Source organism: Papio anubis, chromosome 18, assembly GCF_008728515.1.
Source record: "Papio anubis isolate 15944 chromosome 18, Panubis1.0, whole genome shotgun sequence".
In the NCBI taxonomy this organism is placed as follows: Eukaryota; Metazoa; Chordata; class Mammalia; order Primates; family Cercopithecidae; genus Papio; species Papio anubis.
The window spans coordinates 1438949-1451024 of NC_044993.1; the positions used below are offsets into that span (position 1 = coordinate 1438949).

Genomic DNA, 12076 nt, shown 5'->3' on the forward strand with positions numbered 1-12076 from the left:
GGCTGGCAGGGATTCATGCCGCTTCAATGGGGGCCGGCCCTGTGATCGCTGGAGCTAACAGAATGCTGGGGAAATGCAGCCACACCTTAATGAGGCATTTGCATGTTGCTTCTGCTCCTGGGAGGCTCTCTCTGCCATGTGAAAGTCTGGCCACAGTGCTGGAGAGACCAAGGCCCTGAGGTCCCGAGGCTGCATGGAGAGCAAGAGACCCAGGCATCCAGGACCTCATCCTATGGAGAACCATCCAGCTGAGCCCAGCTAGAAACGTGAGAGAAGAGAGAACTGCAGCTGTTTTGAGCCACTGCATTTCGAGGGGGTTGGAAACGTAGCAGCAAAACCACAGCAAACAGTGGTGCCTTTGGCCCCAGAGCTCCTCACTCACACCCTGACCCAAGCTCTGCTAATGAGTTACTCCCTAAATACAGCTCTATGCAAACCAGCCTGTCCCTGCATCTCCACACTGACAACTTCAGACCTCTGCCTCCGTCTTCTTTCAGGAAACGATCGCCTGTGCTTCCAGGAGGACGTCCCATCCCATCTAGCTAGAATTAAGCAGGCAGAGGAACTCGGAAGGACTGGACTGGCTGAGTCTTCCAGACTCCATCTTTCTCCTGTGCTGGGCGCTTCCTGCCCTCAAACATCAGACTCAAAGCGCTTCAGCTTTTGGGCTCTGGGACCTACACCAGTGGTTTCCCAGGGGCTCTAGGGCCTACACCAGTGGTTTCTCAAGGGCTGTTTGGCCACAGACTGAAGGCTGTGGCTGTTGCTTCCCTACTTTTGAGGTTTTGGGACTCGGACCAGCTTCCAGGCTCCTCAGCTTGCAGACGGCCTGTTGTGGGACTTCACACCTCTTGATTGGTGAGTCAATACTCCCAATAAACTCCCCTCCATGTATACATCTATCCTATTAGTGCTGTCCCTCTAGAGAACCCTGACTCATACACTGGGGTGATGTCAATGCTGCTGTGACTGTCATTTTCTTGTTCTAGAGAAACAATGAACCCACTGAGACAAAGGGTGGGGGAGGAAAGGCCCGGAGTGGGGCTGAAGACACAGGTTCCAGGCCTGGCTCTGCTGCTCTCAGATGAGGCTTCTTCTCTGTGGAGCGGGTACAATCTTAGGGCCCTACTCTTGAGCTTGCCATGTGGGTTGACTGTGGCAGTCCACATACAAACACTCAGCATGGTGCCTGGCATGCAGACAGGATTCCATAAATCTTGGTCGTCATAGAAGTTTCCATTTCTTTTCTTTTTTTTTTTTTTTTTGAGACGGAGTCTCGCTCTGTAGCCCAGGCTGGAGTGCAGTGGCCGGATCTCAGCTCACTGCAAGCTCCGCCTCCCGGGTTCACGCCATTCTCCGGCCTCAGCCTCCCGAGTAGCTGGGACTACAGGCGCCCGCCACCTCGCCCGGCTATTTTTTGTATTTCTTAGTAGAGACGGGGTTTCACCGTGTTAGCCAGGATGGTCTCGATCTCCTGACCTCGTGATCCGCCCATCTCGGCCTCCCAAAGTGCTGGGATTACAGGCTTGAGCCACCGCGCCCGGCCTCATGTTTCCTTTTTTTTTTTTTTTGAGATGGAGTCTCGCTGTGTCTCCCAGGCTGGAGTGCAGTGGCGTGATCTCGGCTCACTGCAAGCTCTGCCTCCCAGGTTCACGCTATTCTCCCACCTCAGCCTCCCAAGTAGCTGGGACTACAGGCGCCCACCACCTCACCCGGCTAGTTTTTTGTATTTTTAGTAGAGACGGGGTTTCACCATGTTAGCCAGGATAGTCTCGATCTCCTGACCTCGTGATCCACCCGCCTCGGCCTCCCAAAGTGCTGGGATTACAGGCTTGAGCCACCGCACCCGGCCAGAAGTTTCCATTTCTTACCACCAAGCACTTCATGACCCCTTTGGGCAAATGACTTCCCTCTCTGGACCCCTGTGTCCACTTCCACGTGGTGGCGGGCTCAGGACAGATGGCTTTGTAGCTCCATCCCATGCCATTTCATTAGCTCCACCCGTGCCATTTCATTCCATTCTCTTCTTTAGCTTCTCCGTGCCTTGGCTTCCCTGTTGGGGTGATTTCAGCACCACAGGGAGGACAGCAGTCTGGGAGCTGTCCATGGAGCTGAAGTCACCGGAGGGCACCTGGTGGAGAAGGCGGGGTGGGGCTGGAGGTGGGGGTGCGAGGGAAGCAGCAGGGGATGGCCAGAAATGGAGGGAGCTGGGCACAACTGGGTCTTCCATGCCATGAGAGCTCATGGAGTCAGCCTTTTCCGTGCCCCAGTTGGGAACTGAGGTGTGTTGATTGGGGCACTAGGAACAATAGCCTGCCAGCTGTGGCTTGGCCATCCCCTCTGCCACCGCTTTCCTGCCCATCAGCCCTTTTCCCTAGAGTCCCTCCTTCAGCCAGGTCCTGAAAAGTCACACCTTTTGGCCAAGCTGCTGAAAATACCACTCAGCTAGAACTCATGCTCATGCCAGCCTCATTCCAGACACCCCCAAACCAGAAACAGCCCAGGAGCCCATTAACAGATTCATGGGAAAATGTATTGCAGTCTATTCCATCACTGGACTCTTACGCAGCAGTGAAGACAGGTATCCCATCACTGGACAGTGACAGGCGAATTGCAAGCTATTCCATCACTGGAATAGCAGCAGTGACAGGCGAATTGCAAGCTATTCCATCACTGGACTCTTACACAGCAGTGAAGACATGTATCCCATCACTGGACTCTTACGCAGCAGTGAAGACAGGTATCCCATCACTGGACTCTTATGCAGCAGTGAAGACAGGCGAATTGCAGTTATGCATAGCACGGATGCCTCTCTCAAACAATCACGTTGAACAGAAGTGGCCAGGCTCGATTCTGTGTGATCCTGTGTGGATCACAAACAGGCAACATAAAGGATGGTGTTTGGGGGTGGATGTTGAGGGAGAGAAGGGGGTTCTCTTCATCACAATGGTCTCCAGGAAGGGAGGGACAGCGGCTGGGAGGCCAGGGGTCTCTGGGATGCTGAAAAAATTCTTTTTCTTCTTCTTCTTTTTTTTGAGATGGAGACTCACTGTGTGGCCCAGGCTGGAGTGCAGTGGTGGGACCTCAGCTCACTGCAACATCTGCCTCCCGGTTCAAGTGATTCTCCTGCCTCAGCCTCCCGAGTAGCTGGAATTACATGTGCCTGCCACCATGCCTGGCTAATTTTTCGTATTTTTAGTAGAGACAGGGTTTTGCCATGTTGGCTAGGCTGGTCTTGAACTCCTGACCTTAGGTGATCTGCCCACCTTGGCCTCCCAAAGGGCTGGGATTACAGGCATAAGCCACCGCACCCAGCCCAGAATGGTTAATTTTATGTTACGTGAATTTCACTCAATAAAAAAAAGACAGGAAGGGGAGAGAAAGAAAGAAAAGGGAGGGAACAGCAGGGGCCCAGGGGAGTCAGGGGCCTGCCTGTGAGTGTCCCCGGCAGCCTACCTCTTCTCCCCACTTCCCCTACCTACAGGCCCTGGAAGCACAGGGCTGTCCCCTGGAGAAGTCCGGAGTGACTTTTAAAACACAGATGTGGGGACCCATTTGATTCTGAGTTTCTGGCTAGCGGCGCTCTGTGTGGTTCAGAAGTTGCATTGTCTCAGGACAGAAGCAAAGTCCAGCTAATACCTATCAAGTGCCGGCCTCTTGCCAGGGCCTTGGCCCAACTTTCTCCTTCACTCCTCCCAAAGGCTCTGGGAAGCAGGGTACTTACTGATGGTAAGAAATGAAGCTCAGAGAGTTTCAGCGCCAAACTCAGCATTGCACCACCAGAGCACAGGAGGGCTCGGGACTCACAGCACCAGAGCATGAGGGGACAGGGGTCTCACAGCACCGGAGCATGGGAGGACACGGGACTCACACCCTCAGAGAATGGGAGGAAACGGGACTCACGGCACCGGAGCACAGGAGGATGCAGGACTCACAGCCCCGGAGCACGGGGGGACATGGGACTCACACCCCTGGAATATGGGGGGACGCGGGACTCACACCCCCGAAGCATGGGGGACGGGGGACTCACAGCACGTCTTTTTTTTTTTTTTTTTTTTTTTTTTTTTTTTTTGAGACGGAGTCTCGCTCTGTCGCCCAGGCTGGAGTGCAGTGGCCGGATCTCAGCTCACTGCAAGCTCCGCCTCCCGGGTTCACGCCATTCTCCGGCCTCAGCCTCCCGAGTAGCTGGGACTACAGGCGCCCGCCACCTCGCCCGGCTAGTTTTTTGTATTTCTTAATAGAGACGGGGTTTCACCGTGTTAGCCAGGATGGTCTCGATCTCCTGACCTCGTGATCCGCCCGTCTCGGCCTCCCAAAGTGCTGGGATTACAGGCTTGAGCCACCACGCCCGGCCACACAGCACGTCTTTAACTCCCAATCCCAGCTACTTGGGAGGCTGAGGCAGGAGAATTGTTTGAACCCGGGAGGCAGAGGTTGCAGTGAGCCGAGATCGTTCCCCTGCCCTCCAGCCTGGGCGACAGAGCGAGACTCTTCTGTCATTTCTCTTTACTCCACGGCTACTTTGGTTTTTCTTTTTTTTTTTTTTTTTTGAGATGGAGGGCTGGAGTGCAGTGGTACAATCTCCGCTCACTTCAACCTCTGCCTTTTTTTGTATTTTTAGTAGAGAGAGGCCTAGAAGGCTCAGCTGCAGCCACCTGCCCTGCAGGGCATTCCTGGCCCAGAAAGGGTAAAATCAGACTCTCAACTCATTCAGCAGAGTGGCTTGTCCCAGGTCTGCTGTAACAAGTGACCACCAATGGGCAGCTTAAAGCAACAGAAGCTGGCTGGGCCCAGTGGCTGCACCTGCAATCCCAGCGCTTGGGAGGCCGAGGTGGGAGGATCGCTTGAAGCCAGGAGTTCAAGTCCCGGCTGGGCAGCATAGTGATACCCCCATCTCTAAAAAAAGATGGTACACACCTGTAGTTCCAGCTACTCTGGAGGCTGAGGCGGCAGGCTTGCTTCAGTCCAGGAAGTCGAGGCTATAGTGAGCCGTGATTGCGCCACTGCACTCCAACCTGGGCAAGAGAGTGACAGCTTGTCTCAAACAACAATAATGACAACAAAAACACCCAGAAACATATCACCTCACAGTTCCGTAGGCCAGATGTCTGATAGCAGAGTCACCAAGTGGAAGTCAAGGCGTGGGCAGGACCGCAGGCTGCAGGGGAGGCTCCCACTGCCTCTTCCAGCTTCCCAGGCCCCAGGCATCCATGGCTCTCGTGCCTTGAGGCTGCATTGCTCCCGCTCTGCCTCTGTGGTCCCACGCCTCTCCTCTTCCGTCTGTGTCCAATCTCCCTCTGCCTCTCCCTTAGGAGAACTCATGGTCACATCGGATCTGTCCAGATGCTCCTTTTCTCTCCATCTTTAACTCAATCATGTCTGCAAAGACCTTTCACACGAAGTTACGTTCACAGGGTTAGGGTTAGGGACGTGGATGTCTTTTTTTTTTTTTTTTTTGTCTTGCTCTGTCACCCAGGCTGGAGTGCAGTGGCCGGATCTCAGCTCACTGCAAGCTCCTCCTCTCGGGTTCACGCCATTCTCCTGCCTCAGCCTCCCGAGTAGCTGGGACTACAGGCACCCGCCACTTCGCCCGGCTAGTTTTTTTTTTTGTATTTTTTAGTAGAGACGGGGTTTCACCGTGTTAACCAGGATGATCTCGATCTCCCGACCTCGCGATCCGCCTGTCTCGGCCTCCCAAAGTGCTGGGATTACAGGCTTGAGCCACCGCGCCCGGCCGGGACGTGGATGTCTTTTAGGGGCCATTTTCAGTGGCCACAGCAAGTGTGAGTGAGGGGACCAGGCCCTGGTTTCTGAGCCCCTGTGGTGTGCTCAGTCCCTATGAGGTTATAGGTAAGAATAGTGGACCCCAGCGTGGAACCTGTTTCCGTGTCTCTTTTTCTCCCTCTAAGGCAGCACAGGCAGCCCAGCTGTGCCCTCCCAAGCAGGTGAGGCTGGCTGAGCCCTCTGGGTTTCTCCATCCTTGCCTGTAAGTAGGGCTGAAAACAGCTCTTTCACCCAGGTGCTAGGAAATGAGATGCTGTGTGTAAAGTGACTGGCGGCTGCCTGGCCTGGTGGTAAAGCTCCTGGAAATGGGTGACTGCACAAGTCCAGGCTCACACTGCTCTAAAGAACTACTGGATAATGGGTCATTTATGAAGAAAGAGGTTTAATTGGCTCACAGTTCCACAGGCTGTGTAGGAAGCGTGGCTGGGAGTCCTCAGGAAACTCACGATCATGGTGGAAGGGGAAGGGGAAGCAGGCACGCCCTCACATGGCAGCCGGAGAGAGAGCGAGCGAGCGAGCGAGCAGGAGGCGGGAGGCGCCAGGTACTTTAAAACCATCAGATCTCGCGAAAACTCACTGTCGTGAGAACAGCGAGGCGGAAACCGCCCCGAGATTAGTCACCTCCCACCAGGCCCCTCCCCTGACCGTGGGAATGACACCAACACGAGACTGGCGACACAGACTCTACCCGGGACCGACAATTCAACACGAGATGGGCGACAGACCCTGACTGTGGGACTGGACACCCAACACTTTAGATGGAAGGACACAGACCCGACCGGGACTGACACCAACACGAGAGATGGGGCGACAGACCGACCGTGGGACTGGACAATTAACACGAGATGGGGCGACACAGACCCCGACCGTGGATCACAATCTCAACACGAGGTGGGGGCGACACAGACCCGACCGTGGGACTGACAATTCAACATGAGGTGGGGCGACACAGACCCAGACCACATCAGTGGCTTTCAGGAGATGTGAGTAGCAATGCAGGCGCGGCCCCCCTGGGAGAAAGCGTCTGCGGGAAGCGCTCTCTCTGTGAACTCTGCGGTACTCACCACGGGCTGGGTGCGTTTTCAGCGGGGGCGGCAGGACCTTGGGGATGGGGCCACACTCTGGGGATGCCTGTGTGGGGGAGTGAGCCCCGCTCCATCTGGGCATAGGCAGCCCCAGCACCGCGGAGGGCGTTCCTTAGGTCCGGACGCGGGCACAGTCAGGCGTGAATTCTGGGCCCTGAGCTGGGGCCATCATCTCCTTCCCTCTGAGAGCGAGCACAGGGGCCATGGCAGGTGCCGCTAGAGTGCTGTGCTGTGCCGCGTGCCCTCAGAGCTTAGGGACCTTCCACTGAGCTGTGTGAGTCTCCGTCCTGGGCTCTGTGGGGACCAGGATGATAATAAGATGAGGATCAGTGGCTTCCAGGAGCCCCAGTCTTAGAGGTGGAGCCAAAGAGCTGTGGAGGGGCGGGGGAGGGGCCAGGGGGAGGGGTGGGGGAGGGGCCGTTGTGGGCAGAGGGGGTGGGGATGGGGTGGGAGGCGTGGAAGGGGCAGGGGACAGACGGAGGGCCACTGGAGCCAGATTAAGATAGGGGAGAGGTGTTAAGACTCGAAGCCGAAAATACTGGGAATTAAGGCGAAATTCTGCTAAAAGTTTATGGTAACACACTGGGATGGGGGCCAGGTGCAGTGGCTCACGCCTGTAATCCCAGCACTTTGAGAGGCTGAGGCAGGAGGATCACTTAAGGTCAGGAGTTCAAGACCAGCCTGGCCAACATGGCAAAACTCCATCTCTACTAAAAACAAAAAATTAGCCAGGCATGGTGGTGTGCGCCTGTAATCTCAGCTACTTGGGAGGCTGAGGCAGGAGGATCGCCTGAACCCAAGAGGCAGAGGTTGGAGTGAGCTGAGATCGCCTCACTGCACTGCACTCCAGCCTGGGTGACAAGAGTGAAACTTCATCTAAAAAAAAAAAAAAAAAAGCCGAAAATGCTGGGAATTAAGGCAAAATTCTGCTAAAAGGTTATGGTATCACCTGGGATGGGAAAGGTCAGGTGTGCAAGAGGACGAGGCCCACGGGAGAGAGATGTCCCTGGAAACATGACTGGGGGTCCTTGACAAGGCTGGAAGAATGGGGCCGTGGGGAAGGGGGGTGGCCCGTGGCTCAGACAAGGGTTCCCTGGTGTAGCGTTGGAGGCTGGGGGAGGGAGCGGGGAGGCCGTGGGGAAGGGGGGTGGCCTGTGGCTCAGACAGGGGTTCCCTGGTGGAGGGTTGGAGGCTGGGGGAGGGAGCGGGGAGGCTGGGAGCTGCGGGGCTTCCCTCCAGGCCTTTGGCACCAGCATGGAGGGGCTCGGGCCAGCCCTGGGAGGGGAGCCGTTTGTCCCTCCCTCCCTGGCTCCCAGCTGCCCACTGCCCATCCCTGCTCAAGAGAGGAGGCGGGAAGGCTGTGTCAGGGAGGCCCAGCTGGGCTGGGGGTGGGCGGGGCCGAGGCTGCTGCTGCGGGTCTTCAGATGAGGATGCGGATGCTCCCAGGGGCCTGGCCGAGGCGGCGGGACCAGCGGGAGGAGTAGGAGGGAGGGTTGGGGACAGAGACTAGGTTCCGAAGATACAAGGCAAGGGCAGGGGCATGGTGTGAACTCACCCATAACCGCCAGGTTCGAGTCTCTCCTCCTGTGTGCTCCAGACCTGACCCTTGTTCTTCTCTTGGGACCCCACTGGCAAGAGGGACTTTGCAGGTATGAGTGAGTTAAGGATCAGGAGAGGGGAGATGACCCTGGATTATCCGGGCGGGTACCCCTGAACCACAAGGGTCCTCATAAGAGGCGGGCAGCAGGTCAGAGAAGAGAGGAGAGGCTGCCCTGCTGGCTCTGAAGACGGAGGAGGGGCTGAGAGCCAAGGAACACAGACGGCCTCTGGAAGCTGGGAAAGGGGAGGAACAGATGCTCCCCGGAGCCCTTCCAGGAGGAAGCAGCCCTGTCCACACCTCAGTTTTAGCCCTGAGAAACCTGTGTCAGCTTCTGGCCTGCAGAACCGTGAGAGGATGAAGCTGTGTGGTTTCAAGCCACTAACTCTGGGGTCTTTTGTTCCAGCAGCCACAGGACCCTCGTCCAGGGACCAGCACCCCAGCCTGACCGGGGCTCCCTGGTGACCTGCCTGGGCTCCCACCTCTCCGCCAGCTGGGGCTTGTAAACATTTTATACTTGTGACGAGGCCACCAGCAAACACGGAGGCCTTCCTCCGGCGCTGGCCCAGTGATGAGCCTGGGTCGATGTCCCCAGGCAACTGGGGTGTTCACGGAAGCAATAACATCTCTGTCATTTTTTTCCAGACCTCACTGAAGATCCCCTGCCCCAGGCTCAAGTCAGAGAGAGAGGAGGTCACAGTGCTGGAATTCCAGCTGGGCATCCGTTCCAGCTCTGCGCTGAGTGCGTTCAGCCCCGGCTGGAGCTTGCAGACGGCAGCCCTGCAGGAACCCACCAGGGCTGACTCCTTCCTCCCCAGATCCCACAGAACCGCAGCGGATCTCCACTCGGCACGTGTGCCCTCCACGTTCACATGAAGTGTCTTTTAGCGGAAAGTGTATAAACGCGTTAATTTTGGTTACCGCACTGAAGTGAGGCAAGTTCCTGCAGCTTCATTAAGTGACCAATACTGTCACTCCCGAGTGTGAAATTAACTCACTCTTCATGGCAGGTTTGAGGGAGGCAGAGAAAACTCTTCTCTCACCTGAAACCGTGGCTTTGAGAAAAATAAAGTAGCAACGACCGTGGCTCTGGGGAGCACGATCCGAATGAAGGACTTGGCGAAATGTTTCCTCTTAGTGGCAGCCGTGATGCCAGGTCTGTGAAGAGCCCAGGGAGCCCGGCTGGCACCACCTCTGTGGCGTCCGGTGGGCCTCTGGCCACACTGTGTCACGGGAGAAAGGGCCACCATGCAGCTGGGTCTTGGAGGAGCCTCCCCGCTGCTGTCACAAATGACCACCAACCGGGAGGTGGGAGGCTTAAACAACAGAAATGTATTCTCTCACAGCTCTGGAGGCCACAAAGCTGAAACCAAGGGGTCTCAGGGCCGCCTTTCCTGCAGGGCTCAGGGAGGCCCCTTCCTGCCTCTCCAGCTCCTGGCTGGTGGCTTCCTCGCTCTCCATTTTCACACGGCCCCTCCTCTGTGTCTCTGTCTCCTTCTGCTTGTAAGGACATAAGCCATAGTGGCCCAGGGCTGTGACCCTTCATCTTACCTTCATCACCTCTGCAAAGACCCTGGTTCCACACTCACAGGTCCTGGGGCTAGGGACACAGCTCAGCCTGCAACAGCTTCTGAATGAGGGGGTTTCAGAGGAAGATTGTCCCAGCCCCTCTGCTGAGCAGGGTTTGGATGTGGAGGATTTGGATGGGAAGGGCGTTGCAGCTGCTCGGAACAGCCCACAGGTGGAGACATGCGTCAGGAGGAGCAGGGCCCTGAGGACCCAGTGGGCGTGGAAGGTCATGTGTGGGACAGTGTGTCTTCCAGAGGGCTCAGGAGTGTGGGGCTGGGAGCCACAGAGCCTGTGGCAGGCAGGTGTGACCAGGGACAAGCGTGCTGCGGGGGGAGACAGGCCAGAGGACCAGCGAGGCCAGGCTTCCCAGCGGTGGGGCCCCTGGACAAGGTTGTATCCCTGTGGGAGGCAGAGGGCTTGTCCAGCCTTCATTTCAGGAACAACGACACGAAGCCCTGAGAAGGAGGAGCTCAGCCGGGAGCGGAAGGAGCTGGGCTCGAGCCCGGGGTTCAGTTCTACCAAACCCAGTCTGGAGCTGGCACCTGTCACCAGCCAAGGAGCACATTAAAAAATGTGACGAGTGAGAGGTGGCGGGCGCCTGTAGTCCCAGCTACTCCGGAGGCTGAGGCAGGAGAATGGCGGGAACCCGGGAGGCGGAGCTTGCAGTGAGCTGAGATCCGGCCACAGCACTCCAGCCTGGGTGACAGAGCAAGACTCCGTCTCAAAAAAAAAAAAAAAAAAAAAAAAAAAAAAAAAAAAAAAAATGTGACGAGGCCGGGTCGTGGCGCATACCTGTAAACACAGCACTTGGGAGACTGAGGTGGGAGGATTGCTTGAAGTCAGGAATTCAAGACCAGCCTGGACAACACAGTGAGACACCTATCTCTGCAAAAAATAAAAATAAAAAAAATTAGGCCTGGCATGGTGGCTCATGCCTGTAATCCCAGCAATTTGCGAGGCCAAAACAGGTGAATTACTTGAGGTTAGAAGTTCAAGACCAGCCTGACCAACATGGTGAAAATTCATTTCAACTAAAAAACAAAAAAAATTACCCAGGCATGGTGATGCATGCCTGTAATCCCAGCTACTCAGGAGGCTGAGGCAGGAGAACCTGGGAGGTGGAGGTTGCAGTAAGCCAAGATTGCGCCACTGCACTCCAGCCTGGGCGACCAGAGCGATTAGCTGGGTTTGGTGGTGCACACCTGTAGTCCCAGCCACTCAGGAGGCTGAGGTGGGAGGATGGCTTGAGTCCAGGAATTTGAGGTGTCAGTGAGCTGAGATCACACCACTGCACTCCACCCTCACTCCAGGGTGACAGGGTGAGGCCCTGTCTCAAAAAGTAAATAAATAAATAAGTAAATGAAAAATAAAAATGTGGCGAGACCAGGTGTCCACTGATGAGTGAACGGAAAAACGAAACGGGGTCCATCTGTGCCTGGAAAATTCTTCAGCCATAAAAAGGAGCAGAGGCCGGGCACGGTGGCTCACGCCTGCAATCCCAGCACTTTGGGAGGCCGAGGCGGGCGGATCACGAAGTCAGGAGATCGAGACCATCCTGGCTAACACGGTGAAACCCTGTCTCTACTAAAAAATACAAAAAATTAGCCGGGCATGGTGGCGGGCGCCTGTAGTCCCAGCTACTCAGGAGGCTGAGGCAGGAGAATGGCGTGAACCCGGGAGGTGGAGCTTGCAGTGAGCTGAGATCACACCACTCCACTCCCGGGGGGACAACAGAGCGCCACTCCCTCCAAAAAAAAAAAAAAAAAAAGGAGCAGAACCCCGACACAGGCTCCATAGGGACGAACCTTGAGACCCTTCTGCAGAGTAAAAGAAGCTGGTCACAAGAGGCTGCACGTGTGTGCCCCTGTGTCTCTGGAACACCCACAACAGGACAACAGGCAAACCCACAGCAGGGAGGAGGACTGGGGGTGTCTGGGCTGGGGAGGGGGAGAGGCAGGCGGCTGCTAATGGGGTGGGTTTTTTTTTTTGGAGACGGAGTCTCACTCTGTCGCCCAAGCTGGAGTGCAGTGGCGCGATCTCA

The 12076-nt window shown here is 56.1% G+C and overlaps 2 long non-coding RNA genes across 2 annotated transcripts; one reads left to right on the plus strand and one right to left on the minus strand.

The window, feature by feature from the left end:
• Positions 1-2511: 2511 nt before the first annotated feature.
• Positions 2512-4971, minus strand: LOC103880611. The gene is made up of 2 exons (XR_641737.2): positions 4918-4971; positions 2512-2863 (listed from the first exon to the last, which is right to left on the minus strand). It is a non-coding gene; the product is annotated as an uncharacterized LOC103880611 (long non-coding RNA).
• Positions 4972-6660: 1689 nt separating this feature from the next.
• On the plus strand, positions 6661-9578 carry LOC108583590. Its single transcript, XR_004179703.1, has 2 exons — positions 6661-6767; positions 9112-9578. It is a non-coding gene; the product is annotated as an uncharacterized LOC108583590 (long non-coding RNA).
• Positions 9579-12076: the final 2498 nt, after the last annotated feature.